Here is a 27665-nt window from a genome sequence, read left to right as displayed (position 1 = left end):
TTATTCCAACAACAGATTTGACTGAAGCAGTTTAGCAGCCTGATAGCCCAATTGCTTTTGATTTAAAAGCTTTGCAGGTGTCATCTTTGAACTAGGAATCTGGAAAAGCATGTCTTCGAGCATGCATGCGGTTACCTGTCCTGATGCTTGTAGTTTGGTATAAATATCTCCTAATTTGGCAGAAAGGTCAGGGTTTTCTTCCATCTTTTCTCTGACTGTAGCTAGCTAAGGAGGGGAAAATGATATGCTGTTACAGTTTAGCAAGTGAAGGTCTCAATCAATCACCATATTGATGACAAGCACTCGGAAGAAAAAGTACACAACATGAGATACATGGCTAATGCAATGACTCGTAAGAAGAGGATTTTAAGCAGCACACATTATACATCACCAGGCAATGGTGGAAATGCACTGAATACCTATTAGAGAGAGTTTATTAGGTTAAAAACTTCCTCAAAGTTGTACAGTCCTATTTTCAGTCCTAGTACAGACTAACACAATTATTTTCTATTTAAACCCAGGCAACATAATTGCTTCCTGGAATCTATTTTCCAGATCAGCACAATTCTAATTATTATTATGTATCACACTAAATGTACAATACAAATCAATAAAAGTCAGACTAAAGAACACTGAAAAGTTCGGTAAACTATGCCATACACAGAGTATGAGCTCAAGTATAAGTAAATCTGTTAAAAATTGTTATTGATCAATAACCTATTGTGGAAGGAATGGGTGTGGTGGTGCATTCCTCCCCTCCTGGGCCGCTCCACAATCTCAGAAACTCCTGTTAAACCTTGACCTTGGTGTAATGAGTCAGACAGTGAAGCATCCCTTGACCGTATCAGGAACTCTTGCATAGCTGAGGTTGGGGAATGTACTGACTGTACCAGGAACTCCTGCTGCCTGGCCCAAGTGAGGGACGAAAGCAGGGATAATTTGTCATCCCCTGATACCCTTATCTGAGTCTTAGCTCAAGTGGAACGGCACCATTGTTACTGAAACCTTGAGAATTTTCACGGATGACTAAAGCCAATCATCTTGCGACCCTATAAACAGTGGTCCTAAGTGAGGCCCTTTGAGCTCTCCTGGACCGCAGTGGGCTGTGCCCAGCATCTCCCTCTGAGTGGAATGCCTCTCAGAGCTCACGACCTCTCAAGTTTGCAATATTCAGAGAACCGTCGCTGATGACAGGACCTGGGCTGAAACACTCCTCGAGGCTCAACCCCTCGCCTATTGAGAAATGACAAGACATTTGATGTGAATATTTCACTGGACTTGAGGGGAATTTTAACAGGTATACCTTTGTATATTTATCTATCTTTGTGTCTGTGTGTGCGTGTGTGTGTGAATTGATGGAGGTACCCGCTAGCAAGTATGGTATAAATACTACCATCTCGAATCTGTAATTAAGTCACTGTCGTGATTGTAGTAGACTCTACTAACTTACTTTGTAAATGTCAAATTAATCAATGATTAAGTGCTACTAAAATCTTATGATCTATCTTAAAACTGTGAATGAACCTTAGACTGCTGCTAAACACATATAATCCCTTAGACATAAACCGTTGACCAAGTCTGGGACTAGGAGCGGATCCAGCCACACCTAGACTCCATCAGGAGTTTAGAAAGCAAGGGGGTCTTCTCTGAACCTCCTGACTCAACGGGAGGGTCTCGCTTACCCTTTTGCATCTTCGGTCTCTGTATAAATCATTCTAGCTCAATTCTAACTCGATTTTCCTTTGTATGCTTCATCCGTGTAGTAAGTGATAGAGTGAACCTTGCCATCGAACTCTGTTAAGTTGCGCTTTCATAAATTTCTATTAAAATCACTTTCTGCTCATACCTTTGACGGTGATTCTTTAAGCAGCCTCTAAACCACTCATTCGCGACAATGGGTTAGGACTAATGTTTGGTCTTAGGGACTGTAACAAATTTGCCAAACAAAATCAAAATACAACATTGACACATGCAACATTTATTGCAATGAATTTACAAAACCAAATGCTGCTTTAAAAAAATTATTTTCAACATAGCAACTAATATACATGGGCTGTGTTTTGAAAGGCATGCCCCTCTTCTACCTAGTACTTGTTATTTTATGTATCAGTTATTCATTTTGTTTAATAGGCAGCAGTGAAAGGGTAAGTATTTAATTATTAACACAGTCTTAAAATATCTTGTTCCACAGACATGTTCAAAATGAATATACTAATAAGTGTCAGGAAAAGAAGCAGCAATTCTACCAAGCTGATAGGGATACATGTGTGCTTTGAAGGAAGCCTTCTCAGTGACCAATATTGTAACAGTAAAAGCTATTATTTTCCATATCACACTTCCCTGTATAGCATCATAAGTCTTTGCAAATATTACCAAGCTAACAATATCACTGTCTGTGGTGGGTTGACCTTGGCTGGCCGCCAGGTGCCCACCAAGCCACTCTATCACTCCCCCTCCTCAGCTGGACAGGGGGAGAGAAAAATATTACGAAAGGCTCATGGGTTGAGATAAGGACAGGGAGGGATCATTCATCAATTACTGTCACGGGCAAAATGGACTCGACTTGAGGAAATTAATTTAATTTATTACCAATCAAATCAGAGTAAGGTAATGAGAAATAAAACCTAAATCTTAAAACACTTTCCCCCCACCCCTCCCTTCTTCCCAGGCTCAACTTCACTCCTGAGTTTTCTACCTCCTCCCCCTGAGCGGCGCAGGGAGATGGGGAATGGGGGTTGCGGTCAGTTCATCACACGTTGTCTTTGCTGCTCCTTCCTCCTCACACTCTTCCCCTGCTCCAGCGTGGTGTCCCTCCCATGGGAGACAGTCCTTCACAAACTGCTCCAACGTGGGTCCTTCCCACGGGCTGCAGTACTTCATGAACTGCTCCAGCGTGGGTCCTTTCCATGGGGTGCAGTCCTTCAGGAACAGACTGCTCCAGCGTGGGCCCCCCACGGGGTCACAAGTCCTGCCAGCAAACCTGCTCCTGCGTGGGCTCCTCTCTCCATGGGGTCACAGGTCCTGCCAGGAGCCTGCTCCAGCACAGGCTTCCCATGGGGTCACAACCTTCTTTGGGCACATCCACCTGCTCTGGCTTGGGGTCCTCCACAGGCTGCAGGGTGGATATCTGCTCCACCGTTAACCTCCATGGGCTGTGTCACCATGGTCTTTACCACGGGCTGCAGGGGAATCTCTTCTCTGGTGCCTGGAGCACCTCCTCCCCCTCCTTCTTCACTGACCTTGGTGTCTGCAGAATTGTTCCTCTCACATATTCTCACTCCTTTCTCCAGCTGCTGTTGCGCAGCAGTTTTTTTCCCCTTCTTAAATATGTTATCCCAGAGGCTCTACCACTGTCGCTGATTGGCTCAGCCTTGGCCAGCGGCAGGTCTATCTTGGAGCCAGCTGGCATTGGCTCTGTTGGACATAGGTGAAGCTCCTCGCATCTTCTCACAGAAGCCACCCCTGTAGCCCCCCCCACTACCAAAACCTTGTCATGCAAATCCAATACACTGTGGTCAGAAGTTTATTCTCATTTTTGCATCAAATGAAACTAGCATAGAAGGCAAGGGATTAAATTATTTAATGACACTAGGGAACTCTTCATCTACATTCAGATGAAATTTGACCTTCTAAGAGCAAGATCCACAATAAAAAAGGGAAGCAGACAACTAAGTGCTTTGTCCAACAGTACAGTAAGCCAGCCAGCTGCTTTGGCATCTGAATGCATCAGAACCCAAACAACTTTAGTAGGATGAACTCAGGCATCTGAAGTTCTGTAGCTGAACCACTGCCATCATGGCTTAGCAAAGCACCATGGACCTCCTCTCAGGCTTGCCTCATCACCCCCAGACCTGTATCCCTGACCAGCAAACATCAGTGATGCCATGGTTTCTGGCTGATTCAGTTCATTACTGTATACTTACCACCTGCTCAGAAAACTTTTTCTTTTATTTTTTGTTTTTTTCCCCCACAAAGGGAAGAGTATCTACTTCCACTGCTGCCTCTAATGTCTTTATTACTTCTTCTAGTGAACCAGATCTGAGCTGGACAAGAACCTTAAAAATAAAATAAATCCACACCACACAAATAGTACTTATCATCAGAATGCAAATTTTAAAAAAAATGTTTGAGGAAGACATGAAGCAAAGCGGGACAAAATACATTTCTAGATGCTGCACTGATAACATCCATTAATCATGAAGAAAGCAGAGGGAATAATCAATTTCCACAGAGTTTTGTTATGGTTTTTTTTGCAGCTGGGACCTGGAAAGGAAGGGTGAGCCAGGAGGCAGAGCTCCTCTGATAGAGCTGCATTAGTGTCGTGGTTTAACCTGGCAGACAGCCAAATACCACGCAGCCGCTCGCTCACTCCCCCCAACACCCAGTGGGACGGGGAGAGAATCGGAAGGGTAAGAGTGAGAAAAACTCGTGGGTTGAGATAAAGACAGTTTAACAGAACAGAAAAATAAGGGAAAATAATAATAATAATGATAGAATATACAAAATGAGTGATGCACAATGCAATTGCTCACCACCTGCGCTGACCGATAAACAAGTAGTGATCGCTACTTCCTGGATCACGCCTACCATTCATATACTGAGCATGACGTCACATGGTATGGAATACCCCGTTGGCCAGCTGGGCTAGCTGTCCTGGCTGTGCTCCCTCCCAGCTTCTTCCAGAGCATGGAAGCTGGATGTCCTTGACTAGGAGACTACTTAGCAACAACTAAAAACATCAGTGTGTTATCAACATTCTTCTCATACTAAATCCAAAACACAGCACTAGGAAGAAATTTAACCCTATCCCAGCCAAAACCAGGACAATTAGCTGTTCTGGAATAAAGTGGTTTTTTCCATAGCTTAGAGAGGTCACTTACAGGGCACACGCAGCAGACTTTCTCTCCAGTTGTAGACCATGCAACTAAAGAAAAAATTGTTGTATGTACAGATGTGGTTAAGGTTCATAGGGCTGAAGGAGGCCTGAAGTAGGCAGAGCAGAGCTAAGGAAGGCATTTACTTGAAGCTGTGTTTTCTTAAATCTCTTGTAGCAAGAAAGCAAAAAGTCACAATGTCATAATTAGAAATTGTTCCCAGCTCTATACTCACAGATGTAGGACCGGTCTACTTCCCATTCCCATCTATGGTAAGAAGCGATTTTAAAAAACTGGGGGGAGGGTGTTAACAATTCAGAATGTAACTCATCCAACTGACAGAAATTGTCTGTTGGCTCAAAAACAAGCTCAGCAACATTACTGATATACACCTGTGCTACTAAGAATCTGGCCTTCTGTTACTTTGCATGTGGGAGTTGTTTGTCCAGTATAGCATACTTCTCTGTAAGACTCTTAAGACAAAGCAAGCATACTTACTTTAAGATTATTGTATAGTTTGTTCTCTGTTTTCATTATCTGGGAACAATAAAATTGGGGTTGTGCTACATCATTCTAGGAAGGAATTAGAAATAATAATATTAAAAAAACCCAAACAAACCCAAACAGTTAAACATGTGTGACATACTTTTACAATAAAAGTTCAAGAAAAACAACAGTCTCTTACAGCTTTTCAATGAATCACAAACCAGCATCTAGAACCCCTTCACCAAGACCCACAGACTCCAAACAGCATCCAGCCTGTGAAAGGAACACCCCATGCTGGAGTTCCCATGTAGTCTGGCTCTCTAGCACATCAGACTATTTTCAGATCTCAGGCCTCAGCAAGGAAATGAAGCATGTAACCAACACTGAGCATGAGAGCACCTAAAAGCTAAAAGAACTACACACATGCTCAGTTTGGCACATGTCAGAATACTTAAATGAAGTGCAGCATATGTTCATGTGGGTATTTATCCTGTCCAGCACTTTTAACCTTTTGGACATACACATTTACAGTACAGTATCTATGACATCAACTTATTTGTATAGACAGTAAATGTTACACTGACATTTACTAGACCAACCACAGTTACTTGGGATCAAGATACATCTTACTCACAGCAAGATGTACTGCCAAAGATCACGCAGCTTTAGGAATAGTTATATGTAATGTGGAACATTATTCTGTAATACAAAACAAGAATTTTAACTAACTTTTATATAAAACAACAGCATCAAGGATATTTCATGTTGTTTCAGAGACAGAGATTTTGGTTTTTAACCTCAATGCCAATGAGAAGCCCCATCACGCCACCATGCACATGAATAAATTAATTTCAATGATGCTATTGTTCAGTGTCTGCTGTTCACAGAGACAGTGCAAAAAGATCACAGAATGCATAACAAAATTTTAACAATTCTACTTCATGCATTGAAATCTGAACAACATCAAATTGCTAGCTCTTATAGTGCCTCTGGAGAGACTGAAAGCAATCTGACCTCTGTTTAGACATGAAACAGAGAAGGTTCAGAATTTCTTCAAGCTGTATACACAAATTAACAGCAGAGGAAATATTAAGACTGCAGAAATTCCTAATTATTATTTTTCTGTTCAATATTTCACCCTGTACTGCCTCAGAGCCTCTTCATGGCAGTGCTTAGGCACATGAGGTATATGAAAAAACTCGCCCTGAAGAAACATGTTGTGGAGAAAGATAGGCCATCTCCCAAGCAGTAGGGCAATACACATCGTAGCCTTTGAGTTTGCCTCCCCAGATAAACATTTTGAAGAGCTGATTTTGCAAATATTTTAAGTTATCTTTTTTATTCTATTTAAAGGAAACCATCACTAAATAGCAGCAGGCTAAGGGGAGACCTCATTGCGCTCTACAACTACCTGAAAGGAGGTTGTAGCGAGGTGGGGGTTGGTCTCTTCTGCCAAGTAACTAGCGATAGGAGAGGAAATGGCCTCAAGTTGCACCAAGGGAGGTTTAGACTGGACATTAGGAGAAATTTCTTTACTAAAAGAGTGGTCAGGCCTTGGAACAGGCTGCCCAGGGAAGTGGTTGAGTAACCATCCCTGGAAGTATTTAAAAGACATGTAGATGAGGCCCTTAGGGACATGGTTTAGTGGGCATGGTGGTGTTGGGTTGACGGTTGGACTTGATGATCTTAGAGGTCTTTTCCAACCTTAATGATTCTATGATTCTATGATTCTATGATCTACAGGACTGGGTCCATGGGTACATCTAACCTGCTGTCCCAACTCTCTTTCATTTTGTAAAAATATTCTATGTGGCATTGTCAGTGGCACAAAACATCTGTGCATTAGACTCAATACATTGGTTTAGATTTCAGAATTTCCACATTCACTTTGCATGGGAGTTGTCTATAATCCTACTCTTTCTGGGGCCTAAAAGTTCTAGTACTTGAAGTTACTGCATAAATCAGTTATGCTTCCTCCCGCTGACTATCATATTACAAGAAAACTATAGAGATTCAGGCAAAAATCAAAACAAAAGGTACTGTACCCGCTTCAGAGCAGATGACACAGCAAAGTAGAACGCTCGCAGTGGTAACGTGTTGCCTTTTAGCTGTGCTTCTTCAAGCAGTTTTGCAGAGATTTTGCAAGACTCCAGGCTGTCCTGTGTAGAAATTTCAAACCTAAGTTGCACTTGTTAATCTTGTGATCTGAAAGGACTGTAGGCAATTGCAGTCACATTCAGAAGGCATTCAGAAGTCAACATACTGTAGGACCAGCAAGGCAATCTATATCTGAACCCAACCAAGCAGATTCTGTCCAGCACTTCTTGAGAAACACAACACCAAAATATGATATTCAGAGCTACAGAGTTCATAAGAGGGTAAAAATAACTTCCATTATTTTTAACAACTATGCCTTGCCCTGACTGTTTTGGTTTCTACAAGAGATAAAACAACCCTTGGCAGTCTGCTAAAACCAACAGACACTTTCCTTTCCATTTTCCTATCATTCCCAAATCAGGAAGAAAGCTGACTTTTTGTCCTTACTTTATTCTAAAAGCTACATTAGGTAGTTAATGAAAATCAATGTTTTCTAAGCATTCAACTATTCAGCACCATTATATTAAAGAAATACGTGTATGTGCAAATTTGAATGTTCAGCAATTTTGACCTCTCTCTTAGGGATTAAATTTTGCAAGATGTTTCCAAAGTAGATATTCTAATACGATATTCTAATATGATAGCTTAGATATTTGCCTGTTTTCCAACACAGAAAGCTTGCATTATTGCTGGGATGAAAAAAATTGCATCAATGTTCCATCTTCACATTCACTTAGCAATTAAGTGCTCCAAAGGTCAAGAATTACCTTCACACTTAACATTATGGGCATAAGTAATCTGCATCTTATTGTAGTGAATGACATGGTAATAACACTAACGTCACTATTTTCAATAAGAGTCTATAGTAAAAGGCAATGAGTTTAATTGTGTATTATCTCACAAACCACTAACTCTCAAAACCAATGCTCCTCACACTGGAAATGATGAGTAGAGCTGATTGAACCCCAAACAAAATAATACCTGCTGTCAGCAGGAAGGTTTTGTAACAACTGGTACCACCGATCTGGATAACAGCCTTTATGTTCCTTCCTAGTATTTGGTGTTGATTTCTGTTCCTACTGTTCAAAGTGCCATTCCTGCAAAATACCAGCCATGATTTCAGGGATAGGGTCATCCTTTGAGTGTTTAAGGGATTCCACTGCTGAATGGTCTGCACAGCTTGTGAAAACACCTTTTAAACCACATGAGAAACCTCACATGTTCTTTGAAAATTTAGAAACATTCTGACCACCAGAAGATTGATTACTTACATAAACATTTTGTTGTCATCAAAAGGCCTATAGCCCTTTCCTGCACTAAAAGAAGGACCACCTGTTTACCTTAGAGGATAACAGTGCCGTACAATGGTTTAAAACATCGCAACGATTGTCCTCAAAAACACTTCTGTACAAAGATTAAACATTAATTCCTTTGTTTATCCACTAGCAATAATCCAAGCTTTAAGCCTTTTACATTTTTCTGTACTGGTCTCTGGCATGGTTATTCAAAATAAACCAAGAATTAAGCTGGCAAAAATTCAGCCCTGCTGTTAATGATACCAGCACCATTATTTCCAGTATTCAAGTAGTGCATCTTGAAGATATTTCCCTTCAAGATTTTTTCTGAAGTTACTTATGATGCATCACAAGCAAAAACACTTTTGAGCTTCATGGTTTCTCCTCCTACCACTAACAGCTGAATCAACAGATTAAGCTTTTGAAAGAGCTCCACCTAATCCTCTTTAGTGCATAAAGGGTTACTACAGCTTATTCCCTTATTGACAGTATTTTATCTTAATGAAAAAAATCCACAAATTTATTGTGACTCTTAAAACAACTGGGTGACAGTTTAGAATCATTTCCCCTCTATTCTTATCAATTCACTAAACAAGTAATGATGGGCCAGATTCTCTATTGAAAACACAGGTAGAGCCAGAAGTAGTAGAAAACCAAAGTCTCAGGAACCTCTTCCTCTTCCATATGCCATGGATCCAAGCCCTCTGACAGCAGGCCATGGAAAGAACCATGTAAAGATTTTAGGGATGATGAGAAGCTACAGCAGAGGGAGTAAAGGATACCTCAGAGAAACACAGTGGGTTTCTGTGAAAGCCTTTACCTAAATGGGCAGAGTGTAGATCAAGGAGTAACCTTGAAGTGGTAAATATTGCCTCAGTGGATGCTAGTAGCAAACACCAGCTTATAAAACTTGGGTTGTAGCATAGTGTCAGAGTCTTAGTACATTCATAACTCCCTAAAAAAAAGGTGCCTTCTAGGTAGAACTGGTAACATCCCTAAACAGACTGTAACCATCAATCTCCAGCTGTTTTTAACAGCAGACAGTTTCCACAGCTCTTTTTGAGCTGTCTACTGCCCCACTCTCCAAACACCAAAGCCATGTGATTTCTATTTCCCCTGACCTAAAGGCAGCTCTGATTCATTAGAACTGAGAATTTCAGAAGCACCACATAAATTACTGCTGAGCTACCATTTTAGGCCAACTCTTTTTTATCACATATGCACTCAGTTTCATTGTATGGTTAACTGAGAAATCTGAGGAAGTTTAGTCTAGTGGTATAATTTTTCTTCAGCCAGTGTCTTTCTTCCTAAAAACATGGGGAAATTGAATAAGAGTTTCCTACTGAGTTTGGGAAGGGCCTATGTTAATATTTCAAATTGCAGCACTGATTCAAATCTGGAGATGAAGATCAAAAGAAAAAAGTTTGGGGATCTCACTTTGCTACAAAAGGGAAACTGTTCTAGGGAAACAGTTGTAGAACCTATGTAGCCTAGTTTCTTACTGTGTTCATGCTCTTTTTCTCTGAGCTAAAAATACAGTTAAGCTCAAGGGGCAGCCTGTCTCTCACTGAAGGCATTCATTTAGGTTTCTTTTCTCCACTCAGCTGCCCATTTTCATCAGGCATGTAGGAACAGATTACCTTTGAGAACTCTAACCCTTGTCAAATTTGGGTGTAATTATTTGGGTGCAAGAGTTACTTGGAGGGGGAGGGGAGAAATGGATGGGAGATGTCTGACAAACAGAAAATATCATATATGCCCTGTCTCTTAAGGAAGTCATACCATAAAACCAATATTGTGGCTCAAGCACAGAGTATACTCTGAAGAGATGCACAGATCCCAGAGAAAGAATGCTATCAGCTAAACAAAGGCTGTATCAAATTTGTTCCTTAGTGCTTATGTCCATGTAATTTTTTGAGAGATTTGCTTTGTGACATTAGTTTGTATGGGAAGCTATATATGTGCACCATATCATGTACAATGAAGCAATTTATGACTTAAATATGTCTAAAGTATTTGCATTAGATAAGAAATCATGACTGGGAATATATGGAAATTTTACAATCCCAAAAAGGGAAGACATAGAAAAGGCATTTCAAGTACTTCAGCATGTAAATTGAAAACACTTACCAGCTTGTAGCATATTGCAAATGCAAGTAGATAGGTTTCTTTGTTGAAAGGTATACCTTGTTTTTTAATTTCTACCAGAACTTCCAAAGCACCTACCAAAAATACAGTAGTGTTACTCACTTCAAAAATTTAAGGCTGTACATTTAGTGACTGAAAAAAAAATTTAAAATTCAACATGGTATGAGCTCAGTAAGTCTATTTCAAAATAAGAATGCAAACTGAAACCTGTTAATTTTTTAAAAAATTAATACATTTCAAAAACTTTAACTTAGGGTCAGTTGGATGTAAATATTGCTTCCCAGCAAGAAGGCTTTCAATCTACATTAGCATCTACTCTTACTGTTCATTATTTTCATACAAATCTAAAACTAAATTCTGGATACTTGACAAAGCCACTCTCATTCTTTCTAACTGCCCAGAAAGCAAGCAAGTCTTTTAAACACATAACCAAACCTTCCACCATTTTAGGCAAACTATCTAAAAGCTCCTCACTAACGCACATGCTCCACTACACCACGACACTGCATCCAGGCTCTGATCTAGTTATTTTTACAATGTCTCAGTCTCAACTTTTAGGACAACCACTGGACTTAGATTTGTCAAACGTCAAGAGACCAAGTGCTGCACGTTCAACAAATTTCAAATAAAGGGATTTGCTTGAAAAGCTTACTCCATGATAAAGTTTAGATTTTCTGATAGAAAGTCTTTTCAGTCAGGTCAGATGATTCTCCCTTATCCTCACAAAGGGCCAAACTGATTTGAAGCATTTGACTTAATATTGCAATAGCCACTTGTTGGAATGACCATGGGTCGGAATAGGAGTGTGTTCCCGGAGTAATGAGGAGTCCCAATGTGGGTATGGTCATTCTCCTCTATTTCAAGATCTTGTGCTACTTTTATAAGCTAGCCACACTAACACGCACACCTACGAATCCTCTATTGGTTTACAGTCAGCAAGCACACGAATCTTAACATACACAGATTGGTCAAAAGCAGGTGTCCACGCGAACGCTTCCTGCGCCTGCATTCCGTTACATAATCTACTGATATTTACATTCCTCAGCCTGTTTTTCCTACTCTACTATCACTTCAGAGACTCTAAAACTACAATTGCTCTTTAGCAGCCTTATACTATTACTAACAAATCCTCAATGCTTGGAATGTTCATAGGATGACCGTTATTTAATAAAAATCCCTCCACAGCCACTCTGTGTGTGCACACTAGTAAGACAAACTGTCGTGGTTTAACCTGGCAGGCAGCCAAATACCACGCAGCCGCTCACTCACTCCCCCCGCCCCCCCAGTGGGACGGGGAGAGAATCGGAAGGGTAGGAGTGAGAAAAAACTCGTGGGTTGAGATAAAGACAGTTTAATAGAACAGAAAAGGGAGAATAATGATAATAAATAATGATAGAATATACAAAATGAGTGATACACAATGCAATTGCTCACCACCCGCGCTGACCGATAACCAAGTAGCGATCGGTACTTCCTGGATCACGCATACCGTTCATATACTGAGCATGATGTCACATGGTATGGAATACCCCATTGGCCAGCTGGGCTGGCTGTCCTGATTATGTTCCCTCCCATCTTGTGTACCTAGCTCAGTCAGTAGGCACGGGAGCTGTCCTTGGACTAGGAGGGCACTTAGCAACAACTGAAAACATCAGTGTGTTATCAACATTCTCCTCATACTAAATCCAAAACACAGCACTAGGAAGAAATTTAACCCTATCCCTGCCGAAACTAGGACAGTATCCACCCCTTATTCCATACCATTTACGTTATGCTTAGGTCTCACATTTTTCGATACCTTTCAGTTAATCACCACTATCTTTTTTATATATATACATATATAATACATATACATACATATATACATATAACACATATACATACATATATATACATAAATATATATAAATGTCCATTGAGTTCTTTTAGTCCACAACTTTGGGCTCCATCTGTCATAACAGTCTTTCAGGGCCAGAAGGATGGTGTGTGGTGTTGGGCTGTTGCGTCCTGAAGCCAGTTCTCTTTTCGGTACTGCTGCACTCATTCAGTTCTATCATCGTTGCACTTCGCTCGGTTTCATCGGAGTTAGTTCATTCTTCATTAATCTGGGTGATTTTCACTGCTACACCATTGATAGCAACCATAGAAATAATGATATACAATATCATATAACAATTGACATCATACAATTCAGTTCATTGGCTGTTTTCACCCAAAATCAAATCCCCTTGAGGTACACACCGGACTTGCCCATCCTTTCGCATCACCCACCAAGTGCACCCAGGTCCTTGAGCAAAAGCAATCCCATGGATGGGTTTTCCCTTGCCAGAGGCAGGAGTAACCCAGACTGTCTTCCCCAGCATATTTCTTATGTGCACGACAGGGACTTTATCTCCAACTACAGTACGTAAGAGTCTTGATTGGGCAGGGCCAGCTCGATTAACAGACCCCCTAGTGTTGACTAACCAGGTGGCTTTTGCTAAATGTGTATCCCAATGCTTGAATGTCCCACCACCCATTGCCCTCAGTGTTGTCTTTAGCAGCCCGTTGTATCGTTCGATTTTCCCGGAGACTGGTGCGTGGTAGGGGATGTGATAGACCCACTCAATGCCATGCTCTTTGGCCCAGGTGTCTATGAGGGTGTTTCGGAAGTGAGTCCCGTTGTCTGACTCAATTCTTTCTGGGGTGCCATGTCGCCATAGGACTTGCTTTTCAAGGCCCAGGATGGTGTTCCGGGCAGTGGCATGGGGCACAGGGTATGTTTCCAGCCATCCGGTGGTTGCTTCCACCATGGTGAGCACATAGCGCTTGCCGTGGTGGGTTTGTGGGAGTGTGATATAATCAATCTGCCAGGCCTCCCCATATTTATATTTCAACCATCGTCCCCCATACCAAAGAGGCTTTACTCGCTTGGCTTGTTTGATTGCAGCGCATGTTTCACATTCATGGATAACCTGTGCAATAGCGTCCATGGTTAAGTCCACCCCTCGATCACGAGCCCATCTATATGTTGCATCTCTTCCTTGATGGCCTGAGGCATCATGGGCCCACGGAGCTATAAATAATTCACCCTTATGTTGCCAGTCCAGATCCACCTGAGCCACTTCAATCTTAGCAGCCTGGTCCACCTGCTGCTTGTTTTGATGTTCTTCAGTGGCCCGACTCTTGGGTACGTGAGCATCTACGTGACGTACTTTTACAACCAGGTTCTCTACCCGGGCAGCAATATCTTGCCACAACGCGGCAGCCCAGATGGGTTTACCTCTGCACTGCCAGTTGTTCTGCTTCCACTGCTGCAGCCACCCCCACAGGGCATTTGCCACCATCCATGAGTCAGTATAGAGATAAAGTACTGGCCATTTTTCTCGTTCAGCAATGTCCAAGGCCAGCTGGATGGCTTTCACCTCTGCAAACTGACTCGATTCACCTTCTCCTTCAGCAGTTTCTGTGACTTGGCGTATAGGACTCCATACAGCAGCTTTCCCCCTCCGATGCTTTCCCACAAGGCGACAGGACCCATCAGTGAACAGGGCATATTGCTTCTCGTTTTCTGGTAGTTTATTATACAGTGGGGCCTCTTCAGCACGTGTCACCTCCTCCTCTGGGGATATTCCAAAATCTTTGCCTTCTGGCCAGTTCGTGATCACCTCCAAGATTCCTGGGCGACTGGGGTTTCCTATTCGGGCCCGTTGTGTGATCAGTGCGACCCACTTACTCCACGTAGCATCGGTTGCATGATGTGTAGAGGGGACCCTCCCTTTGAACATCCAGCCCAGCACCGGCAGTCGGGGTGCCAGGAGGAGCTGTGCTTCAGTACCAACCACTTCCGAAGCAGCTCGAACCCCTTCATATGCTGCCAATATCTCCTTCTCAGTTGGAGTGTAGCGGGCCTCGGATCCTCTGTATCCCCGACTCCAGAACCCTAAGGGTCGACCTCGAGTCTCCCCTGGGGCTTTCTGCCAGAGGCTCCAGGTAGGGCCATTCTCCCCGGCTGCGGTGTAGAGCACATTCTTCACATCTTGTCCTGCCCGGACTGGCCCAAGGGCTACTGCCTGAACTATCTCCTGTTTAATTTGTTCAAAGGCTTGTTGTTGCTCAGGGCCCCATCTGAAGTCGTTCTTCTTCCTGGTCACTTGATAGAGGGGGCTTACAATCAGGCTGTAATCTGGAATATGCATTCTCCAAAAGCCCACAACGCCTAAGAAAGCTTGTGTTTCCCTTTTGCTAGTTGGTGGGGACATGGCTGTTATTTTGTTGATCACATCCATTGGGATCTGACGACGTCCATCTTGCCATTTTATTCCTAAAAACTGGATCTCCTGTGCAGGTCCCTTGACCTTACTTTGTTTTATGGCAAAACCGGCTTTCAGAAGGATTTGAATTATTCTCTCCCCTTTCTCAAAAACAACTTCTGCTGTGTTGCCCCATACGATGATGTCATCAATGTACTGCAGGTGTTCTGGAGCCTCACCCTGTTCCAGTGTGGTGTGGATCAGTCCATGGCAAATGGTAGGGCTGTGTTTCCACCCCTGGGGCAGTCGGTTCCAGGTGTACTGGACGCCCCTCCAAGTGAAAGCAAACTGTGGCCTGCACTCTGCTGCCAAAGGGATGGAGAAGAAGGCATTAGCGATGTCACTTGTGGCGTACCACTTGGCTGCCTTTGACTCCAGTTCGTATTGAAGTTCTAGCATGTCCGGCACGGCAGCACTCCGAGGCGGCGTGACTTCGTTCAGGCCACGGTAGTCTACTGTTAGTCTCCACTCTCCATTAGACTTTCGCACTGGCCATATGGGACTGTTGAAGGGTGAGCGAGTCTTGCTGATCACTCCTTGGCTCTCCAGTAGACGAATCAGCTCATGGATAGGTATCAGGGAATCTCGGTTGGTGCGGTATTGTCGCCGATGCACTGTTGTGGTAGCGATTGGTACTTCTTGTCCTTCAACCCTCAACAACCCCACAACAGAAGGGTCCTCTGAGAGACCGGGCAAGGTGGACAGCTGTTGAATTTCCTCCGTCTCCAAGGCAGCTATACCAAAAGCCCACCGGTACCCTTTTGGGTCCTTGAAATACCCTCTCCTGAGGTAGTCTATGCCAAGGATGCACGGAGCCTCTGGGCCAGTCACAATGGGGTGCTTCTGCCACTCATTCCCGGTTAGGCTCACTTCGGCCTCCAATACAGTTAACTCTTGGGATCCCCCTGTCACTCCAGAAATACAAATGGGTTCTGCCCCTTTATAGCCTGATGGCATCAGGGTACACTGTGCACCGGTGTCTACGAGAGCCTTATACTCCTGTGGCTCTGATGTGCCAGGCCATCGAATCCACACAGTCCAGTAAACCCGGTTGTCCCTTTCCTCCACCTGGCCGGAGGCAGGGCCCCTCTAGTTCTGGTCATAGTATCCGCTTCTCACTTCTTGCAAACGTGAGTCAAGAATTCCTTCGTTACAGTCCAAAGTAAGATCAGCCCTTCTACTCTGTCTGGGGAACTGTTCAACTGTTCACTGGAAACTGGACCGTCGAGAGACAGGGTTTTCCTGAAAACTGGAGCAGCATTTTTCCTGAGAGAACCCCCTTGTGTGATTGTTTTTCCTTACAACTCACGTACCCGTGCCTCTAGGGTCAAGGTAGGTTTTCCATCCCACTGCCTCATGTCCTCTCCGTGGTCACGCAGGTAAAACCACAGGGTGCCCCGTGGTGTGTACTTTCGATATCCTCTCTCTTGAGGAGAAAAACGCTGACTCCTAATGGCTGAGATACTGGTCCGTACAGGTGGAGAATAGGACCTATCGTCTTTGAGTTGCTGGACCTCTCGGGATAGTTTCTCTACAGCCGAGACAAGGGAGGAGGAGATAGTTTCTTCGAAATCCCGAAGTCTGTTAACCACCTCATCCACCGTTGGTGCTTCTTCCTCTTTCCAGCACAGTACTGCCAACGAACTGGCATACGATGCTGGTGCGCTCCGTACCAACTTCCGCCACATGGGTCGCGTGCACTGGACGTCATCTGGATCTTTGGGTGTTCGGCCGTCGTCCAGGTCACTATAAACCACCTCCAGCACGCCTAGTTCTCTCAGGTATTGGATACCTCTCTCCATAGTGGTCCATTTGCCTAGGCGATATATAACATCTTCCTTGAAGGGATACCTTTCCTTCACACCTGACAGCAGTCGTCTCCAGGGGCTGAGGACCTGTGTCCCTTTTCCGATTGCTTTGTCAATACCCGCTTCCCTAGCAAGGGATCCCAGCTGTTTGGCCTCCTTCCCCTCTAATTCCAAGCTACTGGCCCCATTATCCCAGCATCGGAGCAGCCAGGTAACAATATGCTCGCCTGGACGACGGCTGAAATCTTTCCGCATATCTCGCAACCCATTCAGGGATAGGGATCGGGTGGTTCCCGTCTCGTTTATGAGTTCTTCCTCTTCCTCCTCCTCTCCTTGTGATGGCCCTGCTCTTCCATCATCCCTTTCTAAACGACCTGATCTCCGCTTCCAAGATTTCCTCTTCTGTACAGGGGCAACGGATACCAGCAAGGGTTGGTCCTCTGGTTCAGCTGTAGTGCCTGTTGCTGGGGTTTGGGTAGCTGCAGTGCTTGTCATGGGGGTTGGAGTAATTGTAGTGCCTGTTGCCGGAGCTTGAGTGGCTGCAGTGCTTGTCGCAGGGGTTGGAGAAGCTACGGTGACTGTTGCCGGGGTTTGAGTAGCCACAGGGGTTGTCATGGGGGTTGGAGTAGCCGCAGTGCCTGTCGTGGGGTTTTGAGTAGCCACCATGTCTGTAGCCGCCCCCGAGACTCGCCGCTCCGCCCGCCCCGATGAGGCACTGCTGCTTGCCCTCCCTCTTTTCTTGTTCCTGAGGGTTGATCTCTGGACAGTATTCCTGAAGAGTTGTTTAACCCTAAACAAGGCCTGAACCACATTCAGGAGACATAGCAATATGAACATGCTTGTTTGAACATCCCAAGGATATTCAAAATTCTCAGGGAATATTGTGGACATCTTTGTGAAGAGGATAGAAGAAAAAGGAGTTTTGACGATATGGAAGGGAAGATGAACAAGTGGGAGAGAGTGTCCCATCCCGTCTCCCCCTTAAATTCATTCTCCGAGGAGGAACAAGTGCAATTACCAATAATTTCTAAGAGGTGGTTCCCGAGGTACAGAAATGACGGCAGTGCCGAGTACAGATACCAGATTAGACTTACGACCAATGATTTTATCACCTCATAAAACAGCAACAAAATGATAATCTTGGCCCAGTTCCGACTGATGATAAACAGCACAAAAGGGAACACATACTGCAAGCAAGGTATTACATGACCCAACATTGAGAGCCAGCCCCACAACTTTGACAGCCAATACATCAACATTGTGACCAATCAATATAATGGATGCTTATAACAATTTTGCCTTAACACACTTTGGTCAGATCTATCGTTATCTCAACCCATCGAGCCCCACGTTGGGCGCCAAAAAGGACTGTCGTGGTTTAACCTGGCAGGCAGCCAAATACCACGCAGCTGCTCACTCACTCCCCCCGCCCCCCCCAGCAGGATGGGGAGAGAATCGGAAGGGTAGGAGTGAGAAAAAAACTCGTGGGTTGAGATAAAGACAGTTTAATAGAACAGAAAAGGGAGAATAATGATAATAATAATGATAGAATATACAAAATGAGTGATGCACAATGCAATTGCTCACCACCCGCGCTGACCGATAACCAAGTAGCGATCGGTACTTCCTGGATCACGCCTACCGTTCATATACTAAGCATGACGTCACATGGTATGGAATACCCCATTGGCCAGCTGGGCTGGCTGTCCTGATTATGTTCCCTCCCATCTTGTGTACCTAGCTAGGTCAGTAGGCGTGGGAGCTGTCCTTGGACTAGGAGGGCACTTAGCAACAACTGAAAACATCAGTGTGTTATCAACATTCTCCTCATACTAAATCCAAAACACAGCACTAGGAAGAAATTTAACCCTATCCCTGCCGAAACTAGGACACAAACCAAGACTCCAGTCTGCTTTCTTATCAAAGGAAAAAGGGTACTTTTCCCTGCTCTGACACAAATGCAGAACTGCCAAATTCATTGAAGAACTTCCTGTTCCAAAAAACATGTAAAACAAACTTTGAATATGGAAAACAAAAAGCTGTGGGAAATTACAAACCAAAGAGAAGTTAAGCCTTCAGAGAAGAGGGTTTAGGAAAAAAGCCCCCCTGTATAATCACAATTCTGTGCAACCGAGGATGGTAAGAATACCATTGCAAATATGAAACAGATAAAGCCTTCCATTTTTATTACACACTACAGTGCAGCTCATTCACATCTACACTGATTTATATCATGTTTGGCTCTCTAAAACCATAAACCAATCAGCAATATTCATTAAAACATATATATTTATACACACGCACACACTTACAGTGGGAAGCATCCTCCTCAAAATGCATTTGCCTTAGCAAACACAGTACTTACTTTCATAATGGCTCTTTTTAAACAACATAGTGATCAAAATATGGAACTGTCATGGTTTAACCCCAGCCGGCAACTAAGCCCCACACAGCCGCTTGCTCACTCCCCCTCCAGTGGGATGGGGGAGAGAATTGGAAGGGTAAAAGCGAGAAAACTCGTGGGTTGAGATAAAGACAGTTTAATAGGGAAAGCAAAAGCTGCGCACGCAAGCAAAGCAAAACAAGGAATTCATTCACTCCTTTGCATCGGCAGGCAGGTGTTCAGCCATCTCCAGGAAAGCAGGGCTCCATCACGCGTAACGGTTACTTGGGAAGACAAACGCCATCACTCTGAACATCCCCCCTTCCTCCTTCTTCCCCCAGCTTTTATTGCTGAGCATGACGCCCTATGGTATGGAATACCCCATTGGTCAGTTGGGGTCAGCTGTCCCGGCTGTGTCCCCTCCCAACTTCTTGTGCACCCCCAGCCTACTTGCTGGTGGGGTGGGGTGAGAAGCAGAAAAGGCCTTGAGTCTGTGTAAGCACTGCTCAGCAATAACGAAAACATCCCTGTGTTATCAATGATGTTTCCAGCACAAATCCAAAACATAGCCCCATACTAGCTACTATGGAGAAAATTAACTCTACCCCAGCCAAAATCAGCACAGGAACGATGTACTCAGGAAAAAAACACGCAAATTCTGGAGAAGAAACATACAAACAGAGCAAGTTTAAAGAAAGTTAGGACAGTGAGCATTCTTACTGTGTGCAGCATTTAGCAGGTCTTCCTACTGGAATAAGCTCCATCTTCACACGTTCAACATTTAACTCTCTGGGTTCCCTGACTGTCCCTCTGTCAAGTAACCTCTAAAATACCAGTGACTCAGTATGGTCAAAAGCTCACTTAAAAATTAAACAGAAATTTCCCAGAGATGCCCACTATTTTTTTTTTTTTTTAATGACAGATTGTGACCTCTAAGTTAATGCAAGCAGAAGTCACTGACTAATGGCAACTCCAAAAGCTTAGCAGAAATACAGCTTGCAGTTTTATTAACAATAAAAGATATTAAAAATATCTTTGGGGTAAAGTACCACCACCATGAAACGGAAAGAATTTTCTGCTATCAAACAATGAACAGATCAGCACGAGGGCTTGAGTTATGACAAACAGAATAGCAGAACAAAGAACAAGTATATTTTACATTCCACTTCAATCACACTGTGTGTTGGGAATAGCCAGATAAAATGCCAGAGGTATTGAGTCTGAATTTCTGCAGCAGAGTCTGAAGTGGTACTGTACGTTACTATCCATCAGTTACTAAGTCCTGCAATTACTACAGGTCCTGTCTCAATGACACAGATCTCAATCAAAAAAAAACAAACCAAAAACCACATACACTTTTACACATGCCTAATTTAAGAATAGTAGCCCAAGCGATATTTCTCCCATTTTTGGTTAGGCATATCCCATGCCTTAATTAATTAATATCATAGAGATGACTTTCCACTGGCCCACAGAGAGTTTTGAAGACACATTATTGCACAGAATCTTTTTTACTTATTATACACCGGGCATGATTAATATCTTGAGATAATAGCACACTGCTGTGGTTTTGAGTAGTCACAGTGCCTGTCGCGGGGGTTGGAACAGCTGCAAGTGCCTGTCACCGAGGTTTTGAGCAGCCACAGTGCCTATCGCGGGGGCTGGAGTAGCCACAGTGTTGCCAGGGTTGATCTCCGGATGGTATTCCTAAATAATTGTTTAACCCTAAACAAGGCCGGAACCACATTCAGGAGACATAGCAATAGGAACATGCTTGTTTGAACATCCCAAGGATATTCAAAATTCTCAGGAACTATTGTGGAGGGCTTCATGAAGAGGATAGAAGAAAAAGGAGTTTCTGGAGATATGGAAGGGAAGATGAAGGAGTGGGGGAAAGTGTCCCATCCTGTCTCCCCCATAAATTCATTCTCCGAGGAGAAAAGAGTGTAATTATTAATAGTTTCTAAGAGGTGGCTCCCGAGGTACAGAGATGACAGCAATGCTGAGTACAGATACCAGATTAGACTCACGACCAATGATTTTATCATCTCATAAAACAGTGTTACACAGTGCAGCAAAATGATAGCCTTGACCCAGCTCCGAGCAGTGATAAACAGCACAACAGGGAACACATACTGCAAGTAAGGTATTACATAACCCAACATTGAGATCCAGCCCCACAACTTTGAGAGCCAATACATCAACATTGTGACCAGCGACTATTAAACCAATATAATGAGTGCTTATAACAAATTTTGCCTCAACACGCTTTGGTCAGATCTGCCATTATCTCAACCCTTTGTGCCCCACGTTGGTCACCAAAAAGGACTGTTGTGGTTTAACCTGACAGGCAGCCAAACACCACACAGCCGCTCGCTCACTCCCCACCCCCCGCAGTGGGATGGGGGAGGGAATCGGAAAAAAAAAATTAAAATTCGTGGATTGAGATAAAGACAGTTTAATAGAACAGAAAAGGAAGGGAAAATGATAATAATAATGATGATAGAATATACAAAATGGGTGATGCACAATGCAATTGCTCACCACCTGCCGACCGATGCCCAGCCAGTCCCTGAGCAGCGATCGCCCCTCCCTGGACAACTCCCCCCAGTTTATATACTGAGCATGACATCATATGGTATGGAATACCCCATTGGCCAGTTGGGTCAGCTGTCCTGGCTATGCTCCCTCCCAGCTTCTTGTGCACCTGGCAGAGCATGGGAAGCTGAAAAGTCCTTGACTCTCTGTAAGCACTACTTAGCAACAACTAGAACATCAGTGTATCAACATTCTTCTCATACTAAATCCAAAACACAGCACTATACCAGCTACTAGGAAGAAAATTAACTCTATCCCAGCCGAAACCCGGACACACACACACCATTTTACAGATGTTTAAAAACAAGTCCTTAAGTTTCTTCAACACTAAACCAGACAAGTTCCAGAGCTGATGAATATCACACCACCTCTAGAGGGTTCAGAGGGAGTTTGAAGTACAGAGTAACATGATAAATCTGTTGGTGCAAATAATCCAAGGGATTTCAGAGGACTGCTACATAAAAACTCAGAAGTGTTCATTTCCAAGAATGATCTAATGCAACACAGGATGCAGGAAAACATGCATCAGCTGTGTTCATTTGAGGAATTATTTTTTAATCAATACTTTTTATTCAAATGATGCAATTATACAGAAATATATTAATAAAGTCGTCAGTCAAACTAGCTTTTCATTTTCTTTTAATTGCTGTTTCACTACTTTTAAAATAAAAAACATGTAATCTGCATCCTTACATTAATATTAGAGACATCCTTGCTACTGCAATAGATATACTTCAAGTCTCTGAGCTCATACAAGGCTCATGTGTAGCATACCAATTACTCATATTGGACTAATAGTAATAATGATATTTTCAAAATATATAGGGAAAGTTACCTGGTCTTTGATAAGTTCTACTGCAGGTGTTTCAAAGTCCAGCTCATAACTTAGCCTCATAAAGAGGGGTCCAAATTTAAAATTATGTAAGGCTGTGAGTCCATTCTGCCCATTCAAAAAAGTTAATCACAAGGCATGGAATTCATCAAGGGAAAACAGCTTTAAATAGACAGCAAGATCTGTATGTGCAATGACAGAAGCATGCTTCTCTATCTGCACCAGTCAATGACATTTAGATAACAGTAGATTAAGTTTATGGAAAAATATTGTTTCGATTGAACTAATAAAAAAAAATTAAATAGCAATATGTAATCTCTTCTATTTCCAGTAAAGTAACCTGCATTGGATTAGTAATAGAATGGGTCTCTGTCACCAAAATTCCCAGCTACTTTATCTTCTATTCACAGAGCAATAGCACAGGAAGTTGCAGTGGTCTATTTTAGCAGCGGTACCTGCTAAAATACATCAACTTTTTCTCTCTCACACTAAAAAAAACCCAAACAACTGAACATACCACTACCTCTCAGCTGACAGCTGAAGTTTCTATATGGCTCACCATTCATTCTGCATACAGTAGGACACCGGTTCGCTCCTGTAGCTTGACTCTCCTTTGATCTGAGAGTCTCTGAAGGGTTGGAAGATCCAAAGTAAATGAAAATATCTTAGTTTAAGAGATTAACTATGCAGATAGACACTGAATTAGGGCAAACCCTCAATTGCAGACATAACCTGCGATGATCTGATAAAAGCAAAAAAATAAAGACAGAAAACAGTGTTACCTGGATTGTTAATAGAACCTGTAAATAACTTTTCTGGCTAGTTCCACATCAGATGAAGTCTGACATAAATGCAGTAAAATTTTTAATTCACTTTTGAGAATCATTCCATTTTTCTTTAATACTTTTAAAATACAGATCTGAAAATAAAACACATTATAGAAGCAGTCTATAGACAATTCCATTATCTGTGTTGTGTACTCGGTACCTGAAACATGGAGATTCAATGCAGCAGAAAGCTTGTTTTTTTCACCAATAAAAAGGCATAAAGTTTCCCACAAAAAAGCATGTCTAGGTGTCCCCATGAAGTCACAGCACACTTGGAAAACTGAGAAGATGCTTACTGTTAACTTAATTCCATTGTGTATGTGATGGAATATATCAGGTAATACACAAATTTTAAAGAGGAAGGAAGCTTTTGTAAGCGACATTTTCTGCCTTATGCTCTTTTTTTTTTGAAAAACAAACACACACATTCCCACTCGGCATTCAAACTAGCATAAGAACTACTCAACACCGTTAGTACAAAAGATTTAAACTCCTTCATAATTGATACAAACACAGAGAGTTTCATACATAATCTATGTATTTCTATACATAGCCATAAATTTAGAGTTCATAGAATCATAGAATCATTAAGGTTGGAAAAGACCTCTAAGATCATCAAGTCCAACCGTCAACCCAACACCACCATGCCCACTACACCATGTCCCTAAGCGCCTCATCTACACATCTTTTAAATACTTCCAGGGATGGTGACTCAACCACTTCCCTGGGCAGCCTGTTCCAAGGCCTGACCACTCTTTCAGTAAAGAAATTTTCCCTAATGTCCAATCTAAACCTCCCTTGGCGCAACTTGAGGCCATTTCCTCTCGTCCTATCGCTAGTTATTTGGCAGAAGAGACCAACACCCACCTCACTACAACCTCCTTTCAGGTAGTTGTAGAGCACGATGAGGTTTCCCCTCAGCCTCCTCTTCTCCAGGCTAAACAGTCCCAGTTCCCTCAGCCACTCCTCATCAGACTTGTGCTCCAGGCCCTTCACCAGCTTCGTTGCCCTTCTCTGGACACGCTCCAGCACCTCCATGTCCTTCTTGTAGTGAGGGGCCCAGAACAGAACACAGGATTCGAGGTGCGGCCTCACCAGTGCCCAGTACAGGGGCACGATCACCTCCCTACTCCTGCTGGCCACACCATTCCTGATACAGGCCAGGATGCCATTGGCCTTCTTGGCCACCTGGGCACACTGCCGGCTCATGTTCAGCCAGCTGTCAACCAGCACCCCCAGGTCCTTTTCCTCTGGGCAGCTTTCCAGCCACTCTTCCCCAAGCCTGTAGCGTTGCATGGGGTTGTTGTGGCCCAAGTGCAGGACCCGGCACTTGGCCTTGTTGAACCTCATACAGTTGGCCTTGGCCCATCGATCCAGCCTGTCCAGGTCCCTCTGCAGAGCCTTCCCACCCTTGAGCAGATCAACACTCCTGCCCAACTTGGTGTCGTCTGCAAACTTACTGAGGGAGCACTCAATCCCCTCATCCAGATCATTGATAAAGATATTGAATAAGATCGACCCCAAAACTGAGCCCTGGGGAACACCGCTCATGACCGGCCGCCAACTGGATTTAACTCCATTCACCACAACTCTTTGGGCCCGGCCGTCCAGCCAGTTTTTTACCCAGCTGTCGTGGTTTAACCTGGCAGGCAGCCAAATACCACACAGCTGCTCACTCACTCCCCCCACCCCCAGTGGGATGGGGAGAGAATCGGAAGGGTAAGAGTGAGAAAAACTCATGGGTTGAGATAAAGACAGTTTAATAGAACAGAAAAAGGGAAAATAATAATGATAATGATAGAATATACAAAATGAGTGATGCACGATGCAATTGTTCACCACCCGCGCTGACCGATAACCAAGTAGCAATCGGTACTTCCTGGATCACGCCTACCATTCATATACTGAGCATGACGTCACATGGTATGGAATACACCATTGGCCAGCTGGGCTGGCTGTCCTGATTATGTTCCCTCCCATCTTGTGCACCTAGCTCAGTCAGTAGAGCATGGGAGCTGTCCTTGGACTAGGAGGGCACTTAGCAACAACTGAAAACATCAGTGTGTTATCAACATTCTCCTCATACTAAATCCAAAACATAGCACTAGGAAGAAATTTAACCCTCTCCCAGCCGAAACCAGGACATGCCTAGGCCTGCTGGTGGCGGCTGAGGGTGGGGCGCTCGCAGGCCTGTCCCTCGCAGGGCCCTCGGTGCTGCAACAGGTCCGTGGTCTGTTGCCAGGCGGCAGCAGGGCTCACTACGGCGGCGGGGCGGTGGAAGCGCGCTGAGGGACGGCGGTGGCCGGGCCGTGCGGATGGCGCGGCTCGGGCTGGCGGTGGCGGCGGGGGACAGGCTCTGGTGAGACAAGCACTCAAGTCGCCGTGGTTGCCGCTGGCCGCTGGCTGTAGTGGCCACTGGCTGTGGTGGCCGCCGCCGCCGTGGGGAGTGTGCGCAGGGGCAGGGCGCTGTGCGGAGACTTTCACTTCACCTTTATACAGTTATATAAAATTGGAGAGAACGCTGAGAACGGCATATCAATAACATGCAGTGCGGAAAACTATTCTTCATTTGTTTTTATAGATCTTCCACCTTACCAACTTCATAGCTTAATATCTTAGGACCTGGCTTTTTGGGTCAATTAATACAAAGTTTTATTGAGGCTGTGTCCTGGTTCCAGCTGGGACAGAGTTAACTTTCTTCCCCGTAGCTGGGGGTGGTGCTGTGTTTCGGGTTTGGTATGAGAGGAGCGTTGATGGACCGTTGATGCTTTGGTTGTTGCTGGGTAGTGCTTGCACCGGGGACTTTTTGTTTCTCTTTTCGGCCTCCCATGCCCTGCCATGTGCAGGGCAAGCTTGGGGGGGGAGGGCACAGCTGGGGTGGTTGACCCAGCTGGCCAATGGGGTATTCTATACCATGTGACATCATGCTCAGTATAAAAACCAGGGGTGTGGAGGGGCTCGACCCCATTCGTGACATGCGGTCAGCGGTCGGTGAGCAGTTGCATTGTGCATTGCTTGCTTTGTATCGTCTGTTGTTGTTGTTGTTCTCATTGTTATTATTACTGTTCTACTTCATTTTATTTCCATTATTAAACTGTTTTTATCTCAACCCGGGAGTTTTCCTACTTGTGCCCTCCCGATTCTCTCCCCCATCCTACCGGAGGAGGGGGTGATCGAGTGGCTGCGTGGGGTTTATTTGCTGGCTGGGGTTAAACCACGACAGTCTGCCAGACCCGAGGCAGTAAATGTTTAGCAAAACCTGTCTAATAACTCAGGTGACAAAAGCACAACCAAGACTGACGTTTTTGAAAAGCTCCCTTTGCAAAAAAACTGACCTTTGGGAAGAACTGAACACAGCGATGTTTACTTGAAGTGTGGTGATGACGGGTAAGTTTATTGTGCCTTTTCAACTTACTGGAGCAGAAATTTCTCTGTACTGCTTCCTGATAGCTAGATGCCCATATCTCAAAAATGCCACTTTTTCCTCTAGCACTGTAGCTGCTCAAAATCGCACCAGAGTGAAGAGCTCAAACCTGACTTCCAGCTTACCTGAGCAAAGCACTGTCATACAGACAGTTGCTTGTAGTATAGAAAATAGTTCTTTAAACTGTCATGCTTTCTAGTGGCATCCTTAGCTGTGAATGAGCATATAGAAATTTATCCTAAAAAAAAACCCAAAAAACCCACAGATCTTCTGTGTGCATCATTTATCAGCATAATGAAAAATGGCTTTAAAAAAAAAAAACACCAAACAAACAAAAATGCCTCTTTTTCTCATTTTCTAACTGTTTCGTAAAGCTCATATTCTCATATTCTCATATTCTGACTGTGGAATTCTGAGTACCAGGTCTTTTTGACAAAAATTTGCAAAGATGTTCAGAGCTGGACATGTATGTATAAATGTATGTCAGGAGGATGATAAAGAGGAAAATTGTTTCACGCCTGAGAATAACAAAGTTTTAGTGGTAGCAGATAGATTTTCAGGTAAAGGCTTTAAGGTAGTTGCTAAGAAATCTGTGTAGCAT

At 43.7% G+C, this 27665-nt stretch overlaps 1 pseudogene; it reads right to left on the bottom strand.

Annotated features, from left to right (window-relative positions):
* Window positions 1–27665, bottom strand: LOC142074993 (pentatricopeptide repeat-containing protein 2, mitochondrial-like; annotated as a pseudogene).

Source organism: Calonectris borealis, chromosome W (assembly GCF_964195595.1).
Source record: "Calonectris borealis chromosome W, bCalBor7.hap1.2, whole genome shotgun sequence".
In the NCBI taxonomy this organism is placed as follows: Eukaryota; Metazoa; Chordata; class Aves; order Procellariiformes; family Procellariidae; genus Calonectris; species Calonectris borealis.
This window is presented reverse-complemented; position numbering and strand designations above follow the sequence as displayed.